Here is a 10,559-nt window from a genome sequence, read left to right as displayed (position 1 = left end):
TGCAGCACTCGAACTCGCTTCCACAGCCCGAGACCCGCATAGCGCAACAGGTCTTGGCTGTTTCATATAGTTCTGCGGTATAGCAGAAGCTATGAACTAGCAAACGCACTAATGCGAATCACGAATGGTGACTCTAAGAAAATGTGTTAAGCTGACAATCTATCGACGTACTGTTGCGCCTCTTTGCGCCTTTGGTGACGGTAATGACAAAGCGTATGTTGTTTATAATCAAAATGATGATGTCGTCATAGCACCGTGTCGCAACAGCCAAGAAGGGAACATACATGGGCTGGGTTAATTATTACCTATGAATGAATGCGGCAGTTTTTCGCTTATGACGAATTAGTACGTTGGGCGAGTAAAGTGAGAACAGGAAGTCAACAAGGAGGATGGTCGTGGCCGATATATGTACGTAAGTGAAGTTTTTAACGGTAGAATCATGTTCGCATATACGCTCGCTAATTTGTTTACTATCGAGGGACATTGCGGTCCTTTACACCCGACTAAACTTCAACGCAAGTTTGCATACACGTAGTGAACGCTTCTAAGGAGCTCTTAATGTATCAAATTGTCCTCTTGGAAAAAAAGTCATTGCGCTATGATACTACGCTCGTGGTAGGCTACTATGAACCGCCTTCAAGTACTTCCTAATTATTAAGAAAAATAAAACCGGATCTTTTTTTAGAAGCTGATCAGGTCTAGTTACTTCGAAGCTTATTTTAAATGGTAATATTTCTAACGTTGCTTGCTAATCCGCTATATAGGCATAGTTTCGCTAGCATCCTTATTGGATATCATTTCATGAATGGACGTAATTGGATTTGAGCAAGGCTAGCAAACTCGTAAAGGCTAGTAAAGGAAAATAAGTTATCTGAGCAACTGCAATTTTTTATCTTGTTTTTTTTTAGAATTGCTTTTATTATAGTTGAATGACGTTTAGTTATGGCGACGAACGAAATGATGGACATACGCAATTTGTTCTGTTTTTTGTTTTGTTATTCCTTTTTAACTTTCCTCTTATGGGTCGACCTAAAAGCTACGTAGAATTCAATATAGCCCTCGTTATGCTCATTCATAACTAGATTGTGATAGATAACCAAGCAAAAAAGGAAATTATGAATTTGAGCTTTGGTAAATAGAGTCACGGGTCCATTAGTGACGGCGTCAGAAGCATTGCACATACTAGATATATTGGTATTGTTAAATTATGGGACTATCGTCTTAATAACGTGGCGCACGTATGTTGGTATCAATTCCAACACTTAGAGATCGCTGGTTATGTCACGCCCATCTTAATATTAAGATGCCCAGCTATCGCTCTGTGTTGTGGAGATGAGCTCAGGCAACACGGTCGATTAACGATCAGACAATCTCTATTTTTCAAGTACGTACACGACGTTCTTAACAGTATTCTTTTTGGGTTCATCTAGGTTCACCAGAAATATCGTATTGTAATATCATATATCGAAATATCGTAAAATTTTGAGTATCGAGGAGTTCTCCTGACATATCTGAAAGCTATCGTTAGAGCCGGCCTAACATGATCAGCCTATCCATATTGTACTATGTTTGTTTTAGGGTAAATTAGCGATACATTGCAACCCTTTGCTTCTTATGGCCTCCTGCGTCGAGAAGTTGAAAGCGAAATATAGTCCAACGTATACTGCTGACATTAACGTAACCACCTAAAACTATCACCAATACATTAAGATAATATGCTATTAGTCGGTTGACGGCTTACATATACTAGAATGATATCAAGTGGGATAACGTACGCCTATTTGTTGTTGTCGACCGCCGTAACAGACTGCGATACAGCGCTTTATCTAGGAATAAATTCAATATTGATAGTACCTTTCTTACTAAATGTTATTTAGAGATGCAAAACCACGATCGATAAGATTCGCTATATATATATATATATATATATATAAGATTGTGCACATTTTTTAAAGCACTATTTTTATTATATGTAATTTCTTCGAAACATTCTTCACTTCCTCTTGGTCAGCGTTTCTATCCTGTTAATATCTGATTTCCACTGTGTTTTTACCATATTCCCTTCATCCTTTTGAAAGCATTACCGGCCTATTCCTATTGTCCGAAACGGATCTGAGCCGCCGACTACTTCGTATATTCGGGACGTATGTCGTTTAGAGGATTTGGAAAACAATCTCATGTTGAAGAGTAGGTGTGCCTTCGGCGTTATCCGTCGATAACTTCGCCTCTTTCCTTAGGCAGAGAACCTGTTAGGTTTGGCTGTAAAATAGAACTGGCACTTCTTATGTTCATATCATAAAGTACTGTGAGTGTGTGCATCTCTCCCTGTGTAATTGTTACTGCAGATATTACATGCAATGTACTTCCTTTGACGCTTACTTATTGTTCCTAGCGTCGTGTAGGAAGGAAAGAGTAGCATATTTTATGCGACAGTCGCCGTTGAGGGCGGCGGCTAACTCAATTATAGGTCGTCTTTCTTTGTAAACAGGCTCCTGCAAGCATGCTTATGGCGTTTATTGATAGCTGACCTCGGTGAGGGCTTCTTAACGATCCATCGATAGTAACAGTTGTGGCTGTAACGTTGAGAATTGAAGGCGTAGAAAGAGCAATCACAATACTGACAATGTCAATCAACAACCTCGTTGTTTGTGTTTTAAGGTATTGTTCCTTGACGGATCAGCCAGACTGGACAAACGGTCAGTTCTGCGAAATGGTTGTTTTTTGGCACGGTGGTCATAACATAGGCAGTAGATTTCAGCAAACAAAGCAGCGTGCGTCAAGCTCAAGCTCGTCTCGTTCTACCACTATCATACACCAGGTGCTAAGTTGCCGTCTGTACTTTATAGCTAATCTCGATACCGAAGTCGGCCTAACGATTTAGCAATAAAGGTAATGATGATAAAAACATGATTTTCTTTGGATGACGTGCTCAGGAAAAGGAGCCACTACCTACAGCTGGAACCGGCGGCAATATCGGAACTGCCGACGACCACGGGGCAGATAGCCGGCTAGTAGCAGCAGCCCAACGTAACGGCTGGAATAAGCGATGGCGTCTGTTTCCTAAGCAGCAAATACGAGCGGTAGGTACAATGAAAAGACTCAGACGTCTTGCTTTACCTGTTCCGAATCATACTTCCATAGGCGTTATATATACCATGTGTGGATTCTAAATATATAACGTAGAAAAGGCGCACTGACCTGCAAATAAATATATTCCTGTCGACCGAATGCGGAGGAACAAAAGCGTGAGAACAGTTTAACGGTGTGAAATACTTTACGTTTTTTTCTAAAGGCCTGGGCTATTAGGACCAGAACGTTAACGATTTTAAGTTTGAACGGCGTCGACACCGGTGCGTAAAACTAAACGCTTTTAGTCTAAGAGTAATAGCAATTTTTTTCAAATGTTCCATTTTGGCTTTATCTACAAGCTTTTGCTTCTATTCTGAACTATTCCACACTGTTTTCTCTCCTCCATGTGTTCGTCGACTGTGTTCGGTATAGAACTTTTGTCTTGAGTGTAGGTTCCAAAGATGGGTCTGCATTTTTGGCACTTGCTACATTTCGTCTTTTACTACGGTTTTTTTGTGCTGTTTACAGTAGAAGCTCTATAACTGAGATAGCAGCTTGCTTGAATAGGTTTACTGAATTCAAAGATATCTTTAAGATGCGCCCTGTCCGGTCGGCCATTCAAGGTCAATAGGGATTTTGGACGATAAGCGAAGTTAGAAGTTTATATACCCCATAAATTGAAACAAGTACACAAAAACACATGGTTCGTTTTCATCGTTAACCTACAACCAGGCACCAAATTTTTGAATAAGTTTTTGACGCAGATTCGCTGCAACGGGTCCCAAATCTTTGCGTCGCCGTATAGCAGAGCAATTAATGGACGGCTGGGGGTGATACAAATGAGCCTAAAGTTAGCTAAAGATCAAAAAGGACGGTCAACAAGGTTCTGCATATGACTCGGTTGAACTGAACAACTTGAAAACTGAACAACAATGCCAATCGAGCATATTTGGCAACGAAAAGTTTGTCAAAAACAAGATGCACTTAAATTTCAACACTAACTCTCAAAGTTTCTGGGAGATAAGAAAACTTGGCTCGGATATAGAGGGAAGTGGTAGAGAGTAGCGACAAATACGTAACGAATTATCTTATTGCTATAATTCGACCAAAAGCTCCTTAGCAAAATAAAATCATTATTACGTTCGGAACAACTTAACGCGAGACCACTAGCGATAAATGTAAATACATTTAGCAGATAACTTAATGTTCGGTATGTGCCGATATGGATCATGCCCCCTGGATTTTCAGAGCTCATATGCCTAGCCAGATCGGAAAGGCCAATGTTATCGATACACCGCGCAAGGCGATTTGTATTTGCTCTAAACATCAGCTGATTATGCCTACATGTTTATGTATGAATCTATATTGATGTTTGCTAGATATTGCTATAGGCTATTGCTACCAATAAAAAGTTGTCATATTAGCAATAGCCAGAGTACAATAATCAAGTTAGCTCAAATCTTCGTCGACCTAGTATTCGCCGGGAAGGTGGCTCGCCTTAGCTCATTAAGATGTATTTTCAATAGTTTTTCCATCGAACCGTTCATTCATTGTTCTATTGTTCAAAGCGTCGGCTTGGGAGCTAAATGACTGGCAGTCAGACCTTACGGAAAACTTGCCTTGTAACTGTGTTCATCGTGGGTGAGCCGCTCGTACATAGTTTTTTGTTATACCTCATCTTATTTTTCGTGTTAGAATAGAGCATTAACGGGGTCATTAGAAAGGTCATCTGGTTTCTCCCTATATGCATAGGTGTAAGGTGTGTGTGAACAATCGATTTTTCTACTTATTCCCTTCGCTCAGAGCACTCTACGAGTCAGAATATTCATAGTTGCCAAAAGACAGATTTAAAAATTAAACACTTTATGCTTACCTTAAACAGCACAGCGATTATCGTAGTTACCCCGCAAGGTCAGGCGACCCGTTCGGATCACCAAATGTTGTTCCAAAGTTCTTCTAAAAACCTTGGAATTTTCTAAATATTCTATTCTTCGAAAATAACTTTGTAGAATTGTACGGTTTAAGCTCCACCGGGCATATTGAATATAATCTAATACTTCAACAAACTCTTACTGGGTTGTCTAAACCGATCGTGTGGAACGAAATAGCAACAAACGGCCTGCACGAGATCGGGGATTTCACTAGATATAAAACAAATAATGAATTAATTGTTTATCCGCTTCTAATTGTATTGGAAGCTGAAGCTGACGGCTCGAAAGTCTTCTTAGACGTTCAGAAAGACGTTTTACAATTGATCCTTGACTAACTCTTAAAAATTGAGGATTATATTGGCTTAGTTAAAGTCTGTAAAATGCATATACGTTCCTGGTAGAGAATGTAACCTAATTTAAATCACTTTTTTCTTTAATAATTTTTCCTTTCGCCCGTACAGTACCACTCTATTAAAAGTCGGTTCTATTTGAGATCTATAAGTGACGATGTTGCGTTGTTCATTTCGAAGCGGGTCTTCGCTATTGGTATGCATATACGGTTGGCAACCTTACTACGAACCTTAACGCTACAGAAACAAACTAGTGAATCGCTGAAGAATACGGCTTCTTAAACACTTCATATGGTGTCCTTCCGAAGATACGACCGATTATTCTTTACGTGTTATGTTGTGAGCTTCGAGTACGAACTGGAATATTATAAATGCCTGTACAATTCTAAATAAAACGTCGTATACCTCTACCACTACCTGACATATGGATGTGTAGGGGCATCGAAATTTTTCCCAAATGCATGAATAATCTTGTCTTTTAGTGTAGTTTATCTATGGTACACACTCAATAACAGAACTCTGCTCTCATGAGGTCAAGCGACTTCATGGCACTGAAAAACTTTAGCAAGCTAATTGATTTTGAAGTGTTAACCATGATTGCTTTATTTATACTACCGTTTTCAGTCCACTATGGTGTTGCTCCATTTGTATACATAATAGCCAATGGTCCCGCCACCTTTGGTTTCTATCGTTTCCTCTTTAGCTATTCACGTTATGCATATGATTGTTTAGATTGTGTCAGCACTTAAATATAAAACTGCCATTAGTTATTATTGCGTTACTTCAGTGGCTTGAAACTACTTAAATGAGAGTCCGTTGAAGGCAAAAAACGTTAGCGAATTGCACCTTAGCACTAGATATATACGCTGAAGGATGCTAAAAATCCAGACGCAATACCGTCTAGTGGCCTTTGAAACAACTAACAGGGTTTGGCACCTTCGAGACGCATACGGATGTAAGGTCTAAATAAAATAAACAAAATTGTAACGCTTTGCTTTGTTCGTACAATAGATGCTAAGGAGTTTAACATTAACACCGAACTTCAATGCGGAATAGGCCTTTCGACAACCGTTGTTGGAAAACTTTATATATAACGTGATAAATACATTTGTAAAACCACGCTTTTTATAAATTTTCAATAAATAATTCTCCGGTAGACTTGTCAGGTGACTTGAATAAGCCCGATTGTTGAAGAGCTAAAACAACAAAAATCCTTCTGGGCAAAAATACTAACGAGTTTTGTAATTTTATTTTTAAAAAAGTTTTTACACGACTTTACGTTCGGATGATGTGGTTCTTCGTCAACAATCTTGCGTGAGGTTTGAAAAATAACAACTTTCTTTAGTTGATTATGAACATGTAGTCGAGGCCTATCAAAGCTACTGGATGGTATGACAACATGCAAAAAGCAAAAATGCATCCTAAGCATGCGCGCACATACATAGAAAAAGATCCTTATCGCACTAAAAAACGATATAAATGAAGATAATAGTATTGGTTAATAAGTTTTATAATACCTCCCAAGACAAATAGCTATTTAATAGAATAGTATATCTATGTGTCGGCGGCGTATCGAATTAACTAGCTGCTATCACATGTCTATCCTATGGCGAGATCAAATATAAGCAAACCTGTTAGCAGATCAGCGCAACGCAGCAATTTATACCTGCGCTGCGACTTACGGAAACTTTGCGACGGATCGCATAAAGGATTGAGTAGCAGCCAAGGAGCACTAAAAGTCGATAAAGGGCCAGCCCGATGGGCAAACAGATGAAAGCTACGACCACGAAAACGACGACAGAATTCGCTTTTGAACGTCATTGCGGCTAAAATTTATTGTGGCGACCCTTCTAGCCTTTACAATCCCTGTGTCTTCTAGCCTGGAACTAATGTTTCCTGCGGCTCGTCTCACGATATCGTCTCATACTATAGCGTCCTATTTTGGTGCCGTAGCCTAATGTCAGCTTGTGACTCATTATCGATGGGCAACTAATGACACCTGAGGCGCCCATCGATGAAATTCTCGTTTTGATAAGATTTTTGCCTAAAATTTTAGTAAAATCTCTGACCACATCTGTGTACAATATTTGTAAGCTTTCATGCTTACGTGAGTACGGAGAATGCAAGCAATACTATTTACGGGAATTTTTCACTGCCTTTTCGCGTGTGCCCTAATATGGTGTAAACCGAAATATACACTTTGTTCTCTTTCATTTCCTGCAGTCACAGTAAAATTCCGTCAAATGGTTCGCTTTTAGCACTAAGGTACCTTTTTGAAGCGATATCACAAACTTTGTCCCAATATCTTTTTAACAAAAAGTTGTAAGTCCTTTAGTTATAAGAGAGAATAGTCATTTTTGGAACGTCTACTCTAAAGCTGCTGTTTCTGCCGTCCCTATGGGCTCCAAAATCCTGTCTAGCTTCATGATACTTTCCTTGTTTTATCGACAAGTTTGTGTTGTCCGCTAAGCCATTCATTTATTACACACAAAAGATTTGAACTGCAGTTTGAATATATGTGTTTGCAGAATTTAAAATGTTCTCTCTATTTACTTTGAAGGCTATTGTTGAGCAAAGTCTTCGCCATGTGGCTTTCGTTCGATTAAAGTTTAATAGGATTAATAGATGACCTGGTGGGAAGTGCATAAACTTCGCAGCGAGGCAAACAAGGTTGGGTGGCCGCTTGACATGATCAGAACTCTCCTCGTCCATCTCCTCTTGAGACGTTTTAGGCTGTAAGTCTTGCCTACGTTAAGAAAAGATGCAGAAAAGGTGATGCACTGCTCGCACATTTAAGTATCTGAGAGTGAGATCGTGGATAGGTATCCTCCACCGCCTTTATTTCCTCTGCATTACGCTAACCAGCCGCCCGAGAGCGGCGTCCCGTTTTAGCCTAAACTATCTGATAGAAACCATAATAGCAGTTCTAAATTATACCAGGTACTACACGTAGGGTGCGCTTAAATAAGCAAATTTATTTGGCGGACGCGTCATAATTATTTAAATGAAAGCTCATGGTATCTGCCTACAGCACGCCAAGCAATCTAACGTTTCTGCAATAAAATCGTTACTCGAAAGCGCAGATTGGGCCGTCGACGACAATTGCATGGAGTACGTCAATACAAGCGATTGTCTTTTCTGCTATAAAGGTCAGACAAGGGTGAAGAGGAGTCGCTGCTTCGAGTTCTGCTAACGATGCACAAATCTAATACTATAAAGTTTGTGCAAATACAGCAAATAGTATTCTTTCATATTCATGCCATTTTAGGCCTACTTGTTAAGAAGCCGGGCACTAATAATCGCTTATAGAAAACGCGGAACCGCTAGAGATACATTCGCTAAAGGACTTGCTGGGTAAGTCAAGAAATTGGCAGGAACTGTTTCTGTGATAAAAATTATAGGTTTAGGTTGGCACGCGAGGAGTAGATTCGAAGTCATATTTTGTGACGTGCTCGGTGAATGCTAATACGACAAGGGATAATAGTATTTAAAATTCGAAGCAGTTCGAAGGCAAAAAGTGGTCCTATTTTCACGCTTAAGGTGTCACTACTTCAAATACTGTTGGACACTGTCAGTGACGATCAGGAAATGATGTTGTTGCGCAAAAAGTTTTTTGTACAACTACATCTTAGCTATTAGAAGGTACGGGTATGTCGTTTGGACAAATTTTTAGGGATCTCTTTGAGGTCTTTAGAAACCTATGCGTAGCCTCTAGTGTATTTAGCAGGCTAGGGATGTCAAGATGCTGCCCTTTTAATCAGCATTAGGTTGCCTGGGCACCCTCCTACCTGGACACCTTTTTTTGTCAACTTGTGCATTTAATTTTGCTCGTCGCCGCAATTCTTCGGCCCTGAAAAACAGGATACTTACCAAATGATTGCTCGGTAATCAAAGCTGTTTTTATTTCAAGTAAAATATTAGTGCGAGAGAAATCAGTTTCCATTCGTTATCTCAGACCATGGTGGCAGTACCTCTAATCTCTTTATGCTAAACCCTCCGAGCAATGCGCATGCACGCCCTGAGCAAATCGGATCGCATGAAGCAGCGACATCTGTAAACAAGCAGAGGTCATTCCAACTGCCCCAGCTGGTAACTGAAAATAGACTTCCAGGTGTGCCTTTGAACAATGAAAATTGTTACCGTTCTTGCTCCCCCATAGGTCATAGAATCAGTCGCTCGGTGTATGACTGTTACCTCCAGGTGAACAGGGAGCAGCACTAGACTAACAAAGCATGGAATTACGTATAGGATGTCATTCTGGCTAAGCGTATGCTCTTGGACAATTCGAATGTATTTTCATAGGAAAGATCCATAGTTCCTGTCTCGGGTAACGTACCAGCTATTCTGGGCAGCGCTCGTGGGGACGTATTAATTTCAGCTGCGCGCTGAGGGATTAGATCCACAAAAGAACATTGCAGAGATAACGTATCGTTATATCCAGGAAAGCAAAGTAACAGGAAACCTGTTACTTTGCTTTCCTGGATATAAGAGCGATCCTGTTGCTCAACCGGTAAGTGGGCACGACCCGAAATACTCTTGTGCCTACAAAGCGACTCATTTAGCCAACCAACGGTGTCATTGCTCTTCACATTTTCTTGCTGATGGTCATTTACCCAAAGCACGATCGCGGCTGTACTGCACGGCTTTGCAGTACATAATATTGCACATTTTTGTGTACAGCTGAATATGTGCAGTGAAGCTTTTTGAATGTATTTAATAATAGCCGTTGTAGTCTACTTGTTCTATTGTAATATTATCTATATCTAACAATAACAATCCATTAGCTATTATAATTCGATAGAAATATTCTGCAAACGTCGCGGTTTGTCATTGTGTTTTGTCATTTCTATGGGAATCGAGATGTGTCGACTTCATAAGGCCTTACAGCTTGCCGTAGTCGTTTAGGCAAATATTGCTATAGTCCTTTATCTTGAAGTTGGCCGACCATCTGCGTCTGCATCTGCCTTCCACAAGACCGTCCGCTGGTTTACGGTCAGCGCAAAATGGTCTCGCAATCCTCACACAATCATAATCGGTGTCGATTAGCTATCTTTTCTATGTCGAGAATTCTTTTTCTTCTTTTTTTTCTTTTTATAAAATCGTGTCTAGTCCTGGCTAGCTTGAAAGCTGATATAGGATATTATTGAGACTCTGCTATATACAGTAATACTGTGGCGTAGTGAAGCCGACACGCTTCTTCTGCCAAACC

General features: G+C 40.0%; 1 long non-coding RNA gene across 1 annotated transcript in view; it reads right to left on the bottom strand.

Annotated features, from left to right (window-relative positions):
* Window positions 1-897: 897 nt before the first annotated feature.
* The window catches only part of LOC147752279 (uncharacterized), a 15,600-nt gene continuing 5,938 nt past the window's right edge, over window positions 898-10,559 (bottom strand). The window contains exon 2 of the long non-coding RNA XR_015314510.1: window positions 898-1,691. This is a non-coding gene — a long non-coding RNA (uncharacterized LOC147752279). The remainder of the gene's footprint in view (window positions 1,692-10,559) is intronic.

The sequence above is a fragment of the Varroa jacobsoni genome, unplaced genomic scaffold (genome assembly GCF_002532875.2).
Source record: "Varroa jacobsoni isolate VJ856 unplaced genomic scaffold, vjacob_1.0 scaffold_1363, whole genome shotgun sequence".
In the NCBI taxonomy this organism is placed as follows: domain Eukaryota; kingdom Metazoa; phylum Arthropoda; class Arachnida; order Mesostigmata; family Varroidae; genus Varroa; species Varroa jacobsoni.
The sequence above is the reverse complement of the archived record's forward strand: the minus strand, read 5'-3'. Positions and strand labels throughout refer to the sequence as shown.